Genomic DNA, 19,312 nt, shown 5'->3' with positions numbered 1-19,312 from the left:
TGCACGTGCATCCGTGTTGCCAGATCACCAGCGTAGTCGGAGCCAAACTGGGAGGCAGATGCAGAGGCGGGACGCAGCAACTTGCTATCGAAGCATCATCGGCAACAATTGAGCTGAGGTTGAAATGGATAGGCGCATGCTTGAATGCCTCATCCAGTGATGATGGATCCACGGGAGACCAAGAGAAGAGGACGCAGGACAGCACCTGAGCAAGAAACAGCGGTGAGCGCATGGCGGCTGCGATGTCGTGCCCCAGCTGGCTGGCTTGAAACTCGGGTTTAGTCATTACCACACATCGCTAAGCACTTTTACTCATTTCTAATCAATTGCGGTCATTACATGTCGTAGTTCGATATACTGGTCATTACAAATCATTTAGTCATTATTAACCATTATTAGTCATTAGCCTTAGTCATTACCTCTCTCAATGTCTATTTATAACTTTTATTGGCTACCTATCAGTCTATCACCATCAATCATTTTCATTCTTAATCTCCCTCCTTGCACGTCCGCCTTTGCGACTGACACACCAGTGCACAGATGCGACGCACAGATTACAGGCACAGGTTTTGCGCACAAATTTTCGCTCCATTAGCCTAGAACGGCTTTCGCCTTAAAAACCAAACGCATCTCGTCTCAACCTTAACGTGCTTGCACATGCGCACACAAAAAGTTTGCGTTTACCACGCAGACACGAGGCGAACGCGCCCAGAAAGGAAGCAAACCGCGCGCTCAGAGTCGGCGAACCCGGCAGCGACGTGTCCCCGATCAGTGGCGCCCTCAGTAGAAATAGCGGGCGCAACTTTAAACTCCCCAAGCACACGCTTGTTCATTGACGGCGGCGCGACGCAGCAGGCCGCACCCAGTGCGCTTCCATCGAGCGGCCGTGGCTCAAGTCTCCTGTGCAGCACATGGACCACACTTTCACAGTCAAAAACATTGAACAAGCATACCAGTATATTTACTGCTGAATGCCATGGTATCTATTAGCTGTGAGACACATTATAGTCAAGTTCGCTCTCCACCCAACCACGCAGTGCGAGTGAAGTGGCATTTTTTTCTTTAACACTTAGGCGCAGCAATGACTGATAATTTTGCAAAACACATCAAACACATCAACACGTGGGGGCGGCGGCACCGCAGCGACCATGTTGCCTGAGCATGCTTGGCTTGCTGTGCAGGTTCTGCCGCTAATCATCAACTGCACGATATCAAGCAACGGATGTCCAGCCCTGACTGCACCAACATTTTCTGAAGGAAGTGACGTCATCGTGAACAAGTGGAAAATTCCGACAGGCGGAACGGCATCTTCCGGCAGCGAGCATATAAAGCCTTCCCTGCAATTGACGGCCTTCAGTGGGGGCGGCGGCACCGCAGCGACCATGTTGCCTGAGCATGCTTGGCTTGCTTTGCAGGTTCTGCCGCTAATCATCAACTGCACGATATCAAGCAACGGATGTCCAGCCCTGACTGCACCAACATTTCCTGAAGCAAGTGACGTCATCGTGAACAAGTGGAAAATTCCGACAGGCGGAACGGCATCTTCCGGCAGCGAGCATATAAAGCCTTCCCTGCAACCGACGGCCTTCAGTGGGGGCGGCGGCACCGCAGCGACCATGTTGCCTGAGCATGCTTGGCTTGCTTTGCAGGTTCTGCCGCTAATCATCAACTGCTCGATATCAAGCAACGGATGTCCAGCCCTGACTGCACCAACACTTCCTGAAGCAAGTGACGTCATCGTGAACAAGTGGAAAATTCCGACAGGTGGAATGGCATCTTCCGGCAGCGAGCATATAAAGCCTTCCCTGCAACCGACGGCCTTCAGTGGGGGCGGCGGCACCGCAGCGACCATGTTGCCTGAGCATGCTTGGCTTGCTTTGCAGGTTCTGCCGCTAATCATCAACTGCACGATATCAAGCAACGGATGTCCAGCCCTGACTGCACCAACACTTCCTGAAGCAAGTGACGTCATCGTGAACGAGTGGAAAATTCCGACAGGTGGAATGGCATCTTCCGGCAGCGAGCATATAAAGCCTTCAGTGGGGGCGGCGGCACCGCAGCGACCATGTTGCCTGAGCATGCTTGGCTTGCTTTACAGATTCGTTACTATTCTTACACGGCAACTTTTCGTTCAAATTGTCTTTGCCTGATTGTGCTGCCGCTCCCAACGAAGTTGCGTGAATGCTTGCTTATCATGTGGTGTATTATGCTTGTGTGATATTGAAGCTAATCCGAGAGCAACAAACTAGGAATTGCTTCAACTCATTTTAGACAAACAAGCTCAGATTGAAACTCGTCTGGCTGATATTGAAAACAAACTAGAATCATTCACAGACCAGTGCGCTAAACTGCTAAAACTTGAAAGTGCCGTTTGTGACCTTGAGCGCACTGTGCACCAGCAGCAACAAAAATTAAATGATATGGAAGACAGATCCAGACTCAATAATGTTATTGTATTTGGTGTCTTAGAAGATCCTAAAGAAACAAAAGCAGACATTGAAACCAAAGTGATAAGGGAAATTTTTTCCGATAAGCTTGTCATCTCTGAGACGTCAGTGGAAAGGATACAGACTCGGGCGAAGAAAGACTGGACACAACAGGCCGATTATCATGCGACTATAGGATTTCAGTGAAAAAGTAGCCATTTTTAAGAACTGCGGCAAACTGAAAGATACCGGCGTTAGTATTTCTGACGATTATTCACAGGCAACTCTGCGGGAAACTTCTTTGGGAATCAGCTCAGAGTGATAAGCGCGAGGGGGCGAAAGTGAAGCTTGTGCACGATAGACTGATTATCAACAACAATGCGTACATCTGGGACTTGGAAACAAACTCTCGTGTGAAGCTGTCGGCTGCCAACGGGAACCAACCTAGTCCCCAGGAATGACACAAGAAAACGCATGAACGAAGATTACTAAACGTAAATGCGCGAAGTATGTTAAACAAATCAGAATCCCTCGAGTAACTAACGCTACTGCACATTCCTCACGTTGTTGCTGTGACAGAAACAAGGCTACACGGCGATATTAGGAGTGAAGAGGTTTTTCCTAGCTCATACAATCTCCTCCACAAGGATAGATCAAACAGAGGAGGAGGTGTGGCGCTACTCATTGAAGACAAATATCAATATGAACCCCTCCCCTTTATTAGTGACCACGAAAGCGTGTGGTGTAAACTAGTTATACCTGATATGATACTAGTAATCGGGGTCATTTATAGGCCTCCAGCAAGCCCTGTCGAATACCTCCAAAAGATTGATGAGCATCTAAGCATAATAACCAATGATAGAATCGGAATCATACTCGTAGGGGACTTTAATTTACCTGGTGTAGATTGGGATGCACGTGTTCCAGGGGCTATCGACCGGTCTCATTGTGACACCATGTTAGAGATTATGACTAAGTACGGCCTCATTCAGACGGTCCAGAAACCCACCCGAACTGAAGGAAACTGTCATTCGTTGTTAGATCTAATATTTTTGTCAGGAGAAGGTTTTGATTATAAAATAGATATTTACGATGGAATTTCAGACCATAAAATTGTACTTGCTACTTTAATATTAACAAGAAATGCGCCCCTAAAAACAAGACGGTAAGCATTTACAGTTTCAACGCGGCTGATGACACTTCAGCTATTGACTACTTGGAATCTGCCTTTGATGTAATGCCACAAGATGATAGTGTCAACAGCATGTGGCAATATTTCATCTCAACAGTGAGGCATTATTTGAAGCAGTTTATTCCATTGAAAAGAAAGCGGTTACGAAAACAAAATCCGTGGATCACGAGAAGTATTATTCACTTCAAACGCCGTCTACAACGTGCTCGCAAAACGAAACCCAGACGTGACAGTGTAGTTGCAGCTCTCAGTGCGCAAGTGCGAAGGGAATTGAAGAAAGCCAAATCGCATTTCCTTTCTACCACGCTGGCGGAGTACATACAGAGTGCTCCGCAGAAATTTTGGAGATATCTCTCTGGCTCCAGCCAAGGAATAAATGGAGTACTAATAAATGGCACTTTAAGCTGTGAACTGAAGTCAATCGCTGAAGACTTTAATATTTTCTTTGTATCTGTATTTACTCCATAAAGAGACGAACCTTCGATGAAAGCGTCAGACCGGCATTACAATGATGGTATTGTCATATCACGGGAAGGTGTATAGTCTCCTTGCTCTTAAAGCTGGAATCTAAGAAATCACCTGGTCCTTTTGAAGCGTTACTGTGAATGGTTTCCTATTGTTTAGAGAAGATATTCGTAGCATCGTTACGTGACTGCACTGTGCCGAGTGACTGGCTGTTAGCAAGAGTTGTTCCGGTTTTCAAATCTGGCGACAAATTTGTTGTTTATAATTATCGTCCAATATCTATCACATGTTGTGCATGCGAAATGCTTGAGCATATAATATGTAAATAAATACATTTTGAAATAAATAAATTATTATTATTATTAAATATCTTGTAGAATACATTGAAAGTAATAGACTTTTTTACAGTAAGCAGCATGGCTTCCGGAGTCGTCTACCAACAATAACACAGCTTTTTGAAATTACTCATGCTTTTGCGACAGCCATAAACTCGAGAGGACAAATTGATGTGATTACAGTGGACCTGTCGAAGGCATTTGACAGAGTGTGTCATACGAAACTTTTGCACAAGCTGCAAGAGTTCGATATCGGCGTGCAAATTATCAGTTGGATTCAGGCTTCCTTGTTGAACAGAGAACAGTTTGTGGTTATTGATAATGTTTACTCATCAACATCACCAGTGTCATCCGGTGTCCGTTCTTGGTCCCATATTATTTTTGTTGTACATAAATGACATTGTAAAGGACATACACCCTCTCGTTGAAGCTCGATTATTTGCTGATGACATCGTACTATTCTGTCGCATAAAAAAGCCTGCAAGACCAAGTCCTTTTGAATGACTCTTTAAAAGTTGTGATGAATTGTGTGTTAAGTGGGACATGGAAATCAATTTTGAAAAGTCAATTACTATGATTGTGTCGAACAAGAAAACCCCATTAGTGTTTCCGTATATAATTATTAACATTGAAATAAAACGTTCCAATAGATTAAAATATTTAGGTGTTACGATTTCTCATGATTTGATCATGTACAGAACATTTGTGGAGCAGCCCAACGAAAGCTTGGATTGCTACGGCGAAAGTTAAGAGATGCGCCACCGGCTGTCAAACTAAAAGCTTATAAATCATTGGTAAGGCCAAGCCTGGAATACGCGAGCATAATTTGGGATCCAAACCAGAAATATCTCATAGATAGGCTTGAACGGATTCAGAGATTAGCAGTGAGATTCGTGTTTTCTCGCTATCGAAGAACACAGTCCGCAGCCGAACTTATTTCGCTTGCTGAGCTACAAACCTTTTTTTTTTTATTACGTCTTTATTTCTGCTTACGGTAGGCATTTACCTTGCGGCAGAACTAAGTTGCTTCATGGATGTAGGGGTGGGGGAGCGGTTAAGGGGGGGGGGGGGTGAGGGTATGGGTGGGGGTGGGGGTGAAGGTTGGGATAGATATGAGGGACCGGTGTCGACTTCTTCTTCGAGGTAGGGTCGTCCCGAGGTCGGCTCCGCGAAGTAATGGCCTGGTCCTTCTTCTTCCTTGAAGTAAGAAACAAAAGTTCGCCAGAGCCGGGTTGCGTCTGATAGCCCGATGTGCGATGGGGGATCGACCCATGCCTGCAGGGTTGCAGGTCGAAGCCCGCCCAGGGACTTGAGTGCTCTCTCCCGTACTGCGTCAAAAGTAGGGCAGCTCCACAGGAGATGTTCGGCCGTGCCTCTGGCCGGGCATGTCGGGTACTGAGGAGAAGGGTATACCTGCGGGTTTATGAGGTGCAGCTTCGCGGGTGACAGAAGCTGACCAGTCTGGGCTCGGCGAAGGAGTACTGCCTCCACTCTCCGGAATGAGCTATCGGGGCGGCGATATAGTTGCTCAGGGTTGGCCAAGTGCTGGAGTATGCTTCGACGATAGTTGTGCTCGATGCCATGTCTCCGCCCTATCCATATGAGGCGACGACGGATGCGTAACGTCCTCAGGGGGCCACGAAGCGGAAACGAATGTTGATCCAGGCAAAGGTGCGGAAAGAGCTGCTGCGCGCGCTGCCTGGTGTGCCTTTTCGTTTCCAGTGATTCCTTCGTGTGCAGGAATCCATTTGATAATTAAGGTGTAGCCCTCCTCTCTCAGGCGACGGGCTTGTGTTCGAATAGTGTTCAGAATGGCATAGTCTGCTCCCCCTGCGCGGCATGCAGTGTACGCTGCTTGTGAATCTGTGTAAACATGGTAGGTGCACGGAGCCCGATCCTGTCTTGCTACTATTCGAGTAATGGCAAGTCGTATGGCAATGAGTTCGAGATTGGTAACAGTGTATTCCTCGGAAAGCCGTTGAACTACCGAGGTATCTGACACAGAGTCGTGACAAGCTATAGCTGCGCAGTGTTGAAACTGAGCGCCGTCTGTGTATAGTTGGATAGCTCCTTCCTGGGCTAGCTTGTGTGACATCTTCCTATGACGTTTGGCGGCAGCTTTGCGCCTTTGAGGATTAGCCGAACTCATATTCTTTGGTAATGGTATACCATCTACTAAGTCAATCAACTCCCATGGTGGGGCGGCGGACGAAAGTGGCTCTAAATTGTCAACGTTGTAGCCTAATGCCTGCAGGATCTGTCGGCCAGCCGCCGTTGTGGAGAGACGGACTCGATGGGCTTGCGATTGCTGCTCTGCCAGATCCTGAAGGGCATTAATATTGCTGCATGCGTGTAGGTTCACATTGGGCAGTACTGTGGCAGACCAGTAACTAAGCGCATCGCCTTGCGATTGATTCGCTCAAGCTGAAGGCGTTGGGTCGCGTTAAGTCGCATGTATGGATATGCGTACAGGATTTTCGATGTTATGAGGGCTAATGCCATCTGACGGAGCCCCACCTCCTTGATTCCCCATCTACGCGCAGAGACGCGGCGCATTAGGTGTAAAGCCTGATGACAGCTAAGCATCGTGTTATGAAGCCAGCTTTTGGCTCCTCCATCATCGTCAATAAGCATGCCTAGTATACGGATTGTTGGTTTCCGGCAAATAACCGAGTGCCTTAAATGAAGAGAGATAAGTTTGCGTTCTGCCTCGGCTCGTACCCGCGGGCCGTTTATGACAACCACGTACTCGGTTTTATTCGGAGAGGTTTTCATTCCCCACTTCTCGATGTATTCATGGACGGCATTGAGGCCTGTCTGTAGGGCTTGTTCTTGCTCTGCAGGGGACCCTGAATTGGTCCACAGCGTTATATCGTCCGCATACACGGCGAAATTGAGACCGGGTATCAACGACAGCATTGGCGGGAGACCTGACATAGCTATATTGAAGAGAGCCGGTGATAAGACAGCGCCTTGGGGGACACCTGTTTGGTTGAGTTGCCAACCACCCTGAGTATCTCCAACCATTACTGAAAAGGTTCATTCTGCAAGAAAGGCTTTTACGAAGCGGTAGAGGTTGCCGCCTATCCCCACTTCCTGGAGCCGGCGAAGTATGGTCGAGTGGGGCACGGAATCAAACGCCTTTTTGACGTCGACCCCAACAACCACTCGGAGCTGTGCGCTGCTAGGGTATGCGAGAACGTCGTTGTGAAGCCTTCTGAGGATATCTTGGGCGCAGAGCCCTCGTCGAAAACCTACTTGCATAGGAGACAGGACGTTGTACTTGTCTAAGTACCATCCAAGTCTTCTTAGAGCCATACGTTCCATGACCTTACAAAGGTTGGACGTCAGCGATATCGGCGTGAGGTCTTGTAATGTTCGACTTGACTTGCCAGGTTTTGGAATTGGTATTACCACTGACTTCTTCCAAGCAAGAGGAAGATCACCGTCGGCCCAGTATTTGTTCATCTCTTTCAGCAGGGCAAGTTTGTGTGACTTGGGAAGGTTCAGAAGTGTTGAGTAGCTTATACCGTCCGGTCCTGGGGCGCTATTGTAATTGGAGTCATAAAGTGCTGCCTCGAGTTCGTCTAATGTGAAGGGAACGTCGTATTCGTTTAATGTACCTGATAAGGGGTCCGCAGGCAAGGCATCCGCATTTTCAGGTTGGGGAAAAAATACCTTCCCTGCTTGTATAGCTAACTTCAATTTCAATTTCAATTAAATTCAATTTCAAGTTCAATTTCAGGGCCATACTTTGGGCAGGGGAAATCGGCTTCTTGCGTCCAAGGATAGCTCGAAATATGTGCCAGGCCTTCGGCAAGTTAACTTTTTCATTGAGTGAGTTGCACAGCAGCTGCCAGTCTTGGAGAGCGAGGTGCAAAGTATACTTCTCAGCTTCTTGGCTAATGCGAGCGAGAGCACGCCTCCGATGGGATGTCCGGCCTGATCGGCGATACGCCTTGAGAGCACGAAGCCTACGATTCCACAGACGCAAAAGGTGAGAGTCCGGCTTTGGGGCATCAAATTTGACTGAAAGCTTCGTTGTAGCTTTCTTCTTGGCATCGGTGATCTGAGGGATGAGCTCGTCTAATCCTGTGGGAACGTTCACCTCACCGAGCATCCTACGGAAATCGTCCCATGAGACGTGCTCCTCTATTCGACGGCCTTGTTGTCGCTGTAATGACTTTCGCCTTCGAGGAGCCCACGAGACCACCACGCGATAATGATCACTGCCCATGACATCATCAGCCCGTGACCATAGGATCTCACTGGGATGAGACACTAGTGTCAAGTCTGGGGAAGTGTCTTGTTGACCTTTGTGCTGGCCAAAGCGAGTGGGTAGAGTGAGGTCGTTGGCTATGGTCAATTTCGCTCTGACAATTTGCTGCCAAAGGTGCCTTCCCCTAGCATCTGAGCGATTATATCCCCAGCTGGTGTGCATGGCGTTAAAATCCCCCCCAACCACAACACGATCCTGGGGATATATCCTTAAGAAGTGCTCTAAAAAAGACATATCCACTCGATATGTCGTAGTACCGAATGATCTCGCATAAACTGAAAAAACTAAGGCTTGTTGGTCGCTATCTAAGCTAAGGCGTACTCCCGCTACCTCCTGCGTCTGCGTGCACCACGCGGAAGTATCTAGTTCAGTATGGGCAGTACGCGACAGAACAAGGACGCATGCCTGCCCATTGGCCATTGGAGCCGCTGTTCGCGATCCTGGCCCGGGGCGTCGGTTCTCTATGGAAGGGGTGCAGTAAGAATTGTACCCTATTAAATTGGGCTTATTAATGGCGGTCTCCTGAAGCAGGATAGCTATAGGAGGCGTTGACGTGATGGACAGTCTCCTCTGAAGTTCCGCTTGTTTGCGACGGATTCCCCGACAATTCCATTGCAATAACCATGTAGGAGAGTCCGAAGCAAAAATATATGGTTTCGCGCTAATGCCTGCCATTTTTAAACTGAAAGGTACGCGGAACTGGAGATGATGTGTGCCCAATTTTGGACTCTTGATTAGGAGACACCTGTGACAGTCCCAAGAGTGGCAGCATACGCTTGATCACCTCGGCGGTGACCAGTTCAATAATGTGCGTGAGCTGGTTTTCATCTAAGTGTAGCGTATGCTTACGTTCTTTCGCAAGATTCATTTGTGCGCCGCGTTGCGTATCACGGGGAGATTCAGCGTAAGCCCGATGTTCGCGCACTTGCTTTGGTGCCGTCGCGGTATGCTCAGAAACTGTGGCTAGGGATGAGGTGGCGTTCCTTTGACTATTGCTATTGCTATTGTGTTGAGGATTTATGCGCGTCTTGCCGTTTAGTTTTACGTTCATTGGCTCGTGTCTTCGGCAACGGCTGACTTTGTAGGGGAGGGAAATCCTGATTATTAAGCACAGTTGCCTCCGAGGTTGATTGCTGTATGCTGACAGGGCTGTTGTGCGCCGTCGTCGCCAGCGTTTGGTTACCACGTAGAATCTCGGCTTGTTGTTTGCGCTCTTTTCGTCGCGACACTCGTATACGGCGGAAGATGTCATTCCTCAAGGTTCTGTGGCCTGCTGCCGAGCAGGACACCTTGGGTCCGTGGCTACATGCGGACCTCTGCAATTGCGGCAGAGTGGTTCTGTCGGACAAACCTCGAGGTTTCTATGCGCGAGGCGACCGCAATACGAGCATCGTCGTTGGTCGACTAATGGACACGAATTTGCCCTGTGTCCGATTTTGTGACAGGTCTCACATATGACAGACTTCGGGTGATAAGGTGTCACCGGAAGGAGTATGCTGTACAGATGAATTTTGCGGGGAAGTCTGGAGCCCTCAAACGTGATTAGAGCTGTTCCGTTCTTGCCCATAGGCCTGGCGTTTATTATCCTGCACGAGTAGCACTTGAGGTTTGCCATGAGCTGTTCGCTTGTTAACCCGTTGGCGCGATAAATGCCCCCGCGGATCTGGCCGGGACGTATGGTTTCATAAGCTTGAATAGGTGTATCCTTTCCAGCAATGACGAGAGACTGCAGTCCAATAAGGTGGTCTCTGGCATGTACATGCGATATGTCGACTGCAAACTGATTGCTTCGCTCAAGTGGCCGTACTTGAAATCCTGAGTGAAAATGGATTTTTCGAACCTCATTGGCAACAGCTTCGTGCAGCCAGTGTGCGGGGAGTGTGCCTAGTTGTCCAGGTGAGGTTAGCTTAATTATCACAGTGTATTTAACACTGATTGGATCGGCGGCTTTGTTCTTTCGTCTAACCAACTGCCAATCATCTTCAGCATGTTCATTATCAGCCAAGTGATAGTTTCCACCCATTGTGGTGACTATGGGCGCTGAGGCAACGCCTTGCGTTCGATAATGCGCGTCCGCGAAGCGAGCGTTTGTAGCTGTCTGCGAGTGGCCATGTTTTAAGCCGTGTCGTGTGTGCACAAAGCGAGTGCTTTCTTGAGCTATGTTGCTTGGCAAATTTCGAAAACGGAAAAGTGCAAGATCCTACCTGAGCAGGGGTGTTTCCCGGCTCCGTGGAAAGAACAGGTTGGAGACAGGTATCGTCGCAATTCGTGATCCGTCATGTTTTCGTCTGCGTCCAGCACGGCGTCAGGTTGGGCCGCGTTATCTGTGCCACTGCATAGCGATGTTGCCGGGGCTGCTGTGGAGCCATGTTGGCGTCTTCGGCGGTAGGCGTATCCGATGCATCCGGATGGTTTCCTGGCGTAGTCTTCGACGCGGAAGCGCTGAAACCGTCGTCCTCGGGTGGCGGGGAACACGATAGGGGTGGCCCATCCATTTTCGGGAGCCTAGCCCAAAAACGTCCGGGCCAAAAAGCTCACAAACCTTGGCTATTCGTAGAAAAATTGCTAGGCTCAAGTTCCTTTATCAACTTTTATAACAATAAACTCAGTTTGGATTCTGGCTTGTACTTGCGGCCGCCCGGGAGACTGTCATCTCGCACTAATCATTCCTTTGCAGTGATGTCGTATGTGCCAAGAGTTGATGTATTTAAACTTTCGTTTCTGCCTAAAACAATCATTGAATGGAACAACCTTGACCGAAGCGTATTTGAAAAAACTTGTTCTTTAGAAACTTTTGAGAAAGAGTTGGAAATTTGTTGGGCCGCCTAAATGTACATTACCCACCCTGTAACAGCCCGGAAAGGCTAACAGTACTTGCGAATAAATAAAAAAAGACCAAGCATAATGGGAGATAACAGAAAAAGACTCTTTCAGCTCACTCTGTAACCAAAGCCTCTACTCAAAACTTTCAATGCCGCACGTCCCAAGCAGAGCGCCTTTCACATGCATGCTTTGTATTCTCTACATGTAACTGTTCTCCTCTCACGTCCAACTTCCGCATCCGGACTGCAAAGTTACCAATGCGCATAGATGCGCATAGGCGCGAAACGACCTTTTGGAGCTGGAAGACGGTGGGCGTCTCCAGGCTCATTTTTGTTTTAACGCTTTCAATTTAGCTATGAATTTGCCTTTTTCAGAGAAAAAAGGTAAGAACTGAGCACTCTTAGGTACATTCACTCTCAATTCCCCCTTTAAAGCATCTGGCCTCGTATAAAGGTGCCCTAATTCTCATTAGTATTATATTTTTTTCATGTTAGCGCGTAGTGATTAGACTTGTCATTCCACTGAGCAACAGACATTATTTGCCTTTCGGCTTTTGAAAGTGTGAGGCGGATGTGTGACTGAGCCGAGGTTGTTGTTGTGGCGTAGGAAGAAGGAAAAGAAAATGCACGGACCTGCTACTGGCTCTGTAGCTGAACCACCTTCAATGCCTTGTGCGGACAGAAGAGAAAATAAAGAAAGAAAAAGAATAGAAAGGCGCGCGCCGCAACAACAGCCGTCGTCCACCACCTAAGCAGTGGAGGGTGCAATAACGGCCTACAACAGGTAAAATACATTGGCAGGCTAGCCCTCGCCGCAAGTGGCGGTGACCTACCTGTCGCAGCCCCATCAGGGCCAGGATCAGCCACAATTCACCACCTCCTCCCCATCCTACCAGGCCGAGGAGCGAGAATTTTTTCTTTTTCCTTGTTCATTTATACACTGGGCCGAGGAGCGAGAAAGGCAGATGATATAAATGAACTAGAAGAAAGAAAAACACGCCGGCCACGGTCCTCGCTTGGGAAAGGAAAGTGAAAAGAGACGTTTCGGTCGCAGTCGGGTGTCACGCTCCCACGCAGGTGTTTCCGATGGGTACCGTGTTAATGCTAGTGTTTCCAGAGTACACGCACGTAGACAGGCTCAGCCCAACGTTAAAATGGCGTTAAGTCTCTAGCATAAACTAAGGCACTCCTCAGAAGAGAATAATTAGTTAAAAATCACACTTGTCTCCCGCCCCTTCCTTCCTCTAGAGCAACAGGATAACGTGTGCACGGCATGCTCGCGATGCTTGTTTCCTGGTGCCTCATAATCAACGGCATACCAACAACTTTACTCAACGCATGTCTGACCTTTCTTTTTTACTGGTTGCATTGTATTTGCACTAAAGCATACAATACAGCAATAAAAATCAGCTGTGGCTTAGCTGAGGTTAAGCCTGGATATCTCGAAGCGAAACACGTTATTTTTTTTTTTCGTACTTCTGGCGTTTCAGGCGCTCGTCTAGCCTTTCATATCTTCGCTGCTTTTGTAGCCAACTCCCAAGCTACCACTTCTGGATCGGCGTTTCTGCGCCGTCCCACTGTTGCTTCTTCTCCTTCCATGGCGACTGTCTGCGCCTGTTCTATGAGCAAGCGCGCCTTATCGAGGAGGAGAAGCGGCGGCGCACATGCGCAGTAGCGCGGGGCGGCAGCGGTGACGGCGGCCACCTTCTTGTTGTTGAGAACTTTATTTTTCCACCGATGTAGGAGGCCCCCTACTCCCCGCCCCCGACACGCAGGCCTATGGGACGGAGGCCGGGGCCTCCGCGACTAAAGACAGGCGAAGCGACAGTGTTTCTTCGCGGCTTCAGCCGCCAGGCGAATAGCTTGCTGCGAGTTGGCAGGGGACTCGCTCCGCAGTAGCAGTTCCCAGGCTTCTCTACTATTTGTGTTTTCCTTGGCGCCAGGGGAATCAAAGCATTGCCAGACTATATGATCCAGAGTACCCCTTTCTCCGCAGGTTTCGCATTTATCGTCCGCCTTTTCCTGCACTTGCGTGTGGAAAAGCCAGACGGGACTTGGGAAATTCCCAGCTTGCAGGCGCCGCCAAGCGACGGCCTCCTTGGTAGTTAGCGATCGGTCCAGTGGTGGCAGGGACCTTCTGCTAAGTCTGTAGTGTTCTAGAATTTCCTTATACGTTTGCAACCTCTGGTCCATCCCATCGCAATTAGGCGGCTCTACGGCTGCCCGGAAGTAGAGAGCTCGGGCTGGCTCGTGCGCCGCCTCGTTCCCGGGGACAGATTCGCGCGCGGGGGTTCAAATAATTCGAATCCTTCTTTCAAGTTTTCCTTTATCTAAAATTTTGGCTGCCTCCTTCGAGACCCTCCCTTTTCCAAAGTTCCAGACAGCTGTTTTGCTGTCACTAATAACTATGCTGGCTTCCGTTCCAACGCAAGCGAGCGCTATTGCAACTTCTTCAGCCGTGTCTACATTTCGGCTTCTAACGGAGGCGGCGGTGGCGGGTACGCCGCGGCCGTTGACGACCGCAGCCACCGCCGCCCCCGACTTCTGGCTAGCCGCGTCCACGTAGACGACCTCCCCCGGCTTCATTTTCTCCGCTTTCTTTGCGAGCGTCTCGGCCCTCTTTTGTCTCCTCTCCTTGTTGTACTTAGGGTGCATGTTTTTAGGTAGGGGGGCACTATTATATATTCGCGACACTTTCGTGGAATGTCCACTTTGTCGCTTCTTCCTCTATCTGACTGCATTCCCACCCAGCCGAGGATTGTTCTGCCCGTGGTGGTTCTGCTCAATCTTTCTAGTTGCGCCATGCGCTAGTTCCGTCCAATTGTTGTGCACCCCCATTTCGAGGAGGCGTTCAGTCGAGGTCGAGATGGGTAGTCCCAGAGCCCTCTTCGCGCATCGTCTGATGAGTGCGTCTATTCTCTGCTTTTCGTCTGATCTGATGTTTAGGAATGGTGCTCCATGTATCACGTCACTCGGTTTCGCGCATGCGCAGAAGTGGCAAATCTGGGCTCCGGCTCACGTGAAGCGCGGTGTTGAGCCTAGTGAACCATCCGCGTCCGTCTGTCGTGCCTGGGTTCGAACCCCAATGGTGATAAATTTCATTTCTTGCTTGATTTCATTTATTGAATGGGGTATTTTTGCCGATGCGTTTCTTGGTTACGGTCCTCAATTCTGGGCTACGGTGACCGGCTTTTCAACTTAACAATACGCTACTGTGTCAGATTGAGGGAGGCGGGCAGACAAATCGGTTCACGTCAGCCAAACGGTGCGCAGACTGTCGTGACGCTGGGGCTATGTCGACCCGGCCTTCACTTGGTAGCGTGCAGAGACACGGGGTTGAAGTAGGATTGAATCTTCGAAGTTGGTGAAATATGTACAAGCAGGTTTAATGGCACTTTGAGAAACTTATTTACAAGATTATTTACACGAAAAAGAAGGGTACATCAGCAAAATGGCAAGCGTTAAGAGTTCATAGCGAGAAGCGACTGGATGAGCCGTTTACCCAGGGCCCAGAGCGACATTTCGTGCTCTGCAGCGTCCTTAAAACCCCCTATGTCCAGCCCCTCTCTGAAGATGCTGACCAACCAAATCCAGGGCACGCCCCTCAGATATCGGCATCCAATCGAACACATCACTGCACTGATGGTCTGAAGCACTGACTGGCCCGGCATTGTTTCGTTGAGCCTGGTCACCTGTTGGCGGGAAAAGCTTGGGAACGGCGAGGAGGTACATTTCTATTCTTCAGCCAAGAATCGATAGGCAGCTGGTTCCGGCAAGTGGATTTACTTCTCAGAAACCCAAGTACACGTGCGCGCCGCATAGGGCTCCCAACATTGTCCCTTTTCGACAATTGCAAATCTTTCCTGCATTCCCGGGAAATCACTTAATGGCCGTATGAGTCATGCTCCTTTCTTGTCCTGCACGTCAGCGGACATGTCACTCTGTCGTCTCCTTTGGATAGGAGGCATTCATCACTGGAGGATAGCACTTCTCGACTGGAAGGGTGAACAAAAGAAAGAAAGCACTTCCTGCTATTTCCCGCAGGGGGACGTTTCTTTGTGTTTTTCCAGACGTTCTCTTGACAGGGTCAATTTGGCATTTGCAGGCCTCCACAAAGCAAAACAGGCTTACAAAACAGGATTCCTGGAAACAGGCTCACTTAGAGCCATTGGACCATCACCACATATTCACAATACTTTTCCATGCCCACAGGCGAACAATAGAGCGCGCAAATGCGGATGCACGGTCGTAACAGCCTCCTCCCCCGCCAGAAGAGTCACGGAGGGCAGCAGTCGCCGCTGCTGCATGAAGAGACGACTTAATGGCCTGCACGTGAACGCTTGAAGCTCGCTGTTGCTTGTCGCGTTGTCTTGATTGTTGTAGGCCAAATTGCTCGAGCTGTCTGAAACTCAACCACATGTCTAAACAAGCACTCGGCTCCCGTCTGAAGAGACCAGGTTAAAAGAAAACTGCCATTGTTGTTCGAGAAAAGCCCACTCTCAAGACGTTCAGGACCTACGGATGCCTCGAAAACCAAACGTGCTGCTTTACATAGTCACATATATTCAAGCGCACGAAAAAAAAAAAAAGAACCTGATTATCAATTTGGATACATGGTGAGGAACACCTCGGACCGCTTAGAAACAGCGGCTAAGCGCGTCCGCATTCCCATTTAATTTCCCCTTTTTGTATCTTATTTCAAAATTGTACTGCTGTAAAATCAAGCTCCACCTAAGAAGGCGACTGTTCTTCGATGTCGCAGTTTGCAGCCAAGCCAGGGGACAATGGTCCGTCTCTACGGTGAATTTGGCCCCTCCAAGATAGCACTGCAATTTTTGAATGGCCCATACAATGCAAGCGCACTCTTTCTCTGACGCGCAATAAGCCCTTTCTCTAGAACTCAGTTTTCTGCTCAGGTAGAGCACGGGGTGCTCATTACCGTCGTCATCTCTCTGGCAGAGAACAGCACCTAACCCTCGATCACTGGCATCACACTGGACCGTGAATTCTCGGTCATAGTCTGGAGCTCGCAATACCGGACGGCTAATCAGCACAGCCTTCAGGTTTACGAAGGAGGCTTCCTTTTGTTCGTCCCAGACTACATTTGTCGGTTCTGTCTTGCGGAGAGCGTCGGTCAGAGGGCTGGCCAAAGCTGAATAGTTAGGGATGTAGTGATTGTAGTATCCAGTCAGACCTAGGAATGCTCGAATTTCCGTCTTCGTGCTCGGCCGCGGGTAGTCTGCTACCGCAGAAATCTTAATCTCGCTGGGTTTCCTGAAACCTTGACCTACATTGTGACCCAAGTAGTCCACGGTCGCCCTTGCCAGGCAACATTTCTCGGCCTTTACGGTTAGTCCAGCTTGACGCAAAAGGCTCAGTACAGCTCTTAGATGTACCATATGGTCCGCCCATGAGTCGGAAAAAACCGCAATGTCGTCCAAATAAGGCACCGCGAATGTTTCACACCCCTTTAAAACCCTATCCATGAGTCGGGAAAAACAAAATGGAGCATTTTTGAGCCCGAAACTCATCATTGTTGGCTGGTAGCTGCCCGTCGGAGTGACGAAAGCCGCGTATCTGCTGGCGCGCTCAGTGAGCGGTACTTGCCAGTATCCTCGAGTAAGGTCCAGCGTAGTCACATATGCCGCTCTACTGACCTGTTCTACTCTCTCCTCAATATTCGGAATAGGATACACTTGATCCCTGGTGAGAGAATTTAGCTTTCGGTAGTCTACCACAGGCCTAGGGTCTTTACCTGGAGCTTCTACTAAGATCATAGGCGAAGCATAATCGCTTTCCGAGGGTTTTATTACTCCCAATTCCAGCATGCGAGTTACTTCCCTATCCAGAATTTCTCTTTGCCTTGGAGAAAATCGGTAGCACCTTGATCGCACTGGCACGTCTGAAGTCAGCTCAATATCGTGCTCAGTAAAATCAGTTCTGCCTGGCCTGTCCACGAAGCAGGCCTCAAACTCTGTTATTATCTCGCCCAGATCGGACAGCTGGGATTTCTTTAGTTCTCCACTCTGCTCCGTCTTTTTGAGAAGCTCCTGAGCGTTGCTTCCTTTTCCGCTGAGGCAAATCAAGTTGTCCCCCATCTCCTCAGGAAGTTTTAACGTTAGATTTACCATGGTTTCCCTCTGCTCATAAGGCTTCATAAGATTGCAATGATAAATGCGCACTGCTTTACGCCTATCGGGGATTTTCCCTGCGTAGTTAGTGTCAGAAAGCTCTGCAACGACTTTAGCAGGTCCTTCCCACTGTACTTCGAGCTTATTCTTGGGATCATTGGCTTGCTCTATAGCTAAGTCCTCTCGGGTTCCACTTAGAAGTCTCGTGAGATTACTAGACGCTGGCGGCAAGAGGTTACTCCCAAGGACGTCCTCATTCCGCGTCTCATCAAGCTCACTTTCAAGTTGACTTATTTGAGATGCCTTGCTCTCAAAGTTTTCTGACCTGCTATCTTCCGCATTTACCACTGTTTTAACTGCCGTTTCCTCCGCTGTGGATTTTTCTGGAATGAGCAGTGTAGCTAGTTCTCGCGCCTTTGAACGTGTTAAGGCTTGCACAACTCTGTCTCCGAAAAGGATGCCCCTCTTTCGCAGCAGCATGTCCGATTTGTTGGAGAACAAATACGGATAGCACTTAGGAAGCTTTCCTGAAACGGCAGCCTCGGTTGTTAATTCGCCGAAAGGGCCCTCGATGACCACGTTCGCGATCGGCAAGCACACACTCTGTTCCTCAACTACCTGTCGGATCCATGCACACTGTCCTGTATAGTCGGAAGGCGATACATACGCCGGATGGACAACATCCATCGTTGCGGCCGAATCGCGCAGTACCTTGCAAGGCTTCCCGTTGACTACTAGGTCATGCAGGTAGGGTTCTAAAAGCTGCATATTTTCATCGCAGTCCCTGACATACGAGAAAGCAATCTTTTCTTTCCGGCAGTTGACGGCAATGTGACCCTGCTCATTACACCTAAAGCATGTGAGCGGCTTCCTAGCCTCAAGCTTATTCTTTGTGTTCTGCACGTTGGTCACTTCCCCACTTTTCTCACTGCCGTCCTTTCTAGGGAATTTGCCTGAAGAAACCTTCATCTCTTCGTTTCCAACTCTAGCAAAGTGCCTTTCCTGACGGTTTTTCACACTGAACTTGGGATTGCGGGGCCTATCCACTGCTGGGTTGCTGAATTGTCGGCGCGAAGCATACTCCTCAATGAGTTCGGCAGCTTCAGTTGCCGACTTAATTTCGCCTCGGTCCTGTAACCAATTTCTTTCTTTTTCTGGGAGGCAGTTATAAAACTGCTCCAAAAGAATTCGCTCGACTACAGCGTCCCTATCACTGTAGGAATCTGTGCTCTTTAGCCACTCGCCCAAATTTACTCTTAAATTGTACAGGAATTCAGGGTAACTCTCGTCCCTGGTCTTACTAGCTTTCCGAAAACGTTGTCTGAACGCCTCGGCGCTAAGCCTATACTTTTTCAGAAGGCAAGCCTTGACCTTCTCGTAGTTGTCCGCGTCCTCCTTGCTAAGCCGCGCGACAACCTCCGCTGCCTCGCAGGGCAGAACCGTCAGTAATCTCTGAGACCACGTGTCTCGCTGGAAGGACAGTTTTTCGCATGTTCGCTCAAAGTTAACCAGATACAGACCGATATCCCCTGATATCACATATGGCTGCATGTACTTTGACATCTTGAAACCTGCCTCCTTGTTGAGAAGAGGTACCGCTAGCTGGGGACAATTGCCCGACCTCTTGCTCAACTCTAGTTCTAATTTCCGGAGCTCAACTTC

The 19,312-nt window shown here is 49.1% G+C and overlaps 1 protein-coding gene across 1 annotated transcript in view; it reads left to right on the top strand.

The window, feature by feature from the left end:
• Positions 1-19,312, top strand: part of LOC146210161 (WD repeat and HMG-box DNA-binding protein 1-like) — a 335,137-nt gene that overhangs the window by 206,421 nt on the left and 109,404 nt on the right. The window lies entirely within an intron of this gene.

The sequence above is a fragment of the Amblyomma maculatum genome, chromosome 1 (genome assembly GCF_055883805.1).
Source record: "Amblyomma maculatum isolate TAMU_Amacu chromosome 1, ASM5588380v1, whole genome shotgun sequence".
NCBI lineage: Eukaryota > Metazoa > Arthropoda > Arachnida > Ixodida > Ixodidae > Amblyomma > Amblyomma maculatum.
Note: the sequence above shows the minus strand (reverse complement) of the source record. Positions and strands in the feature narration are given on the sequence as shown.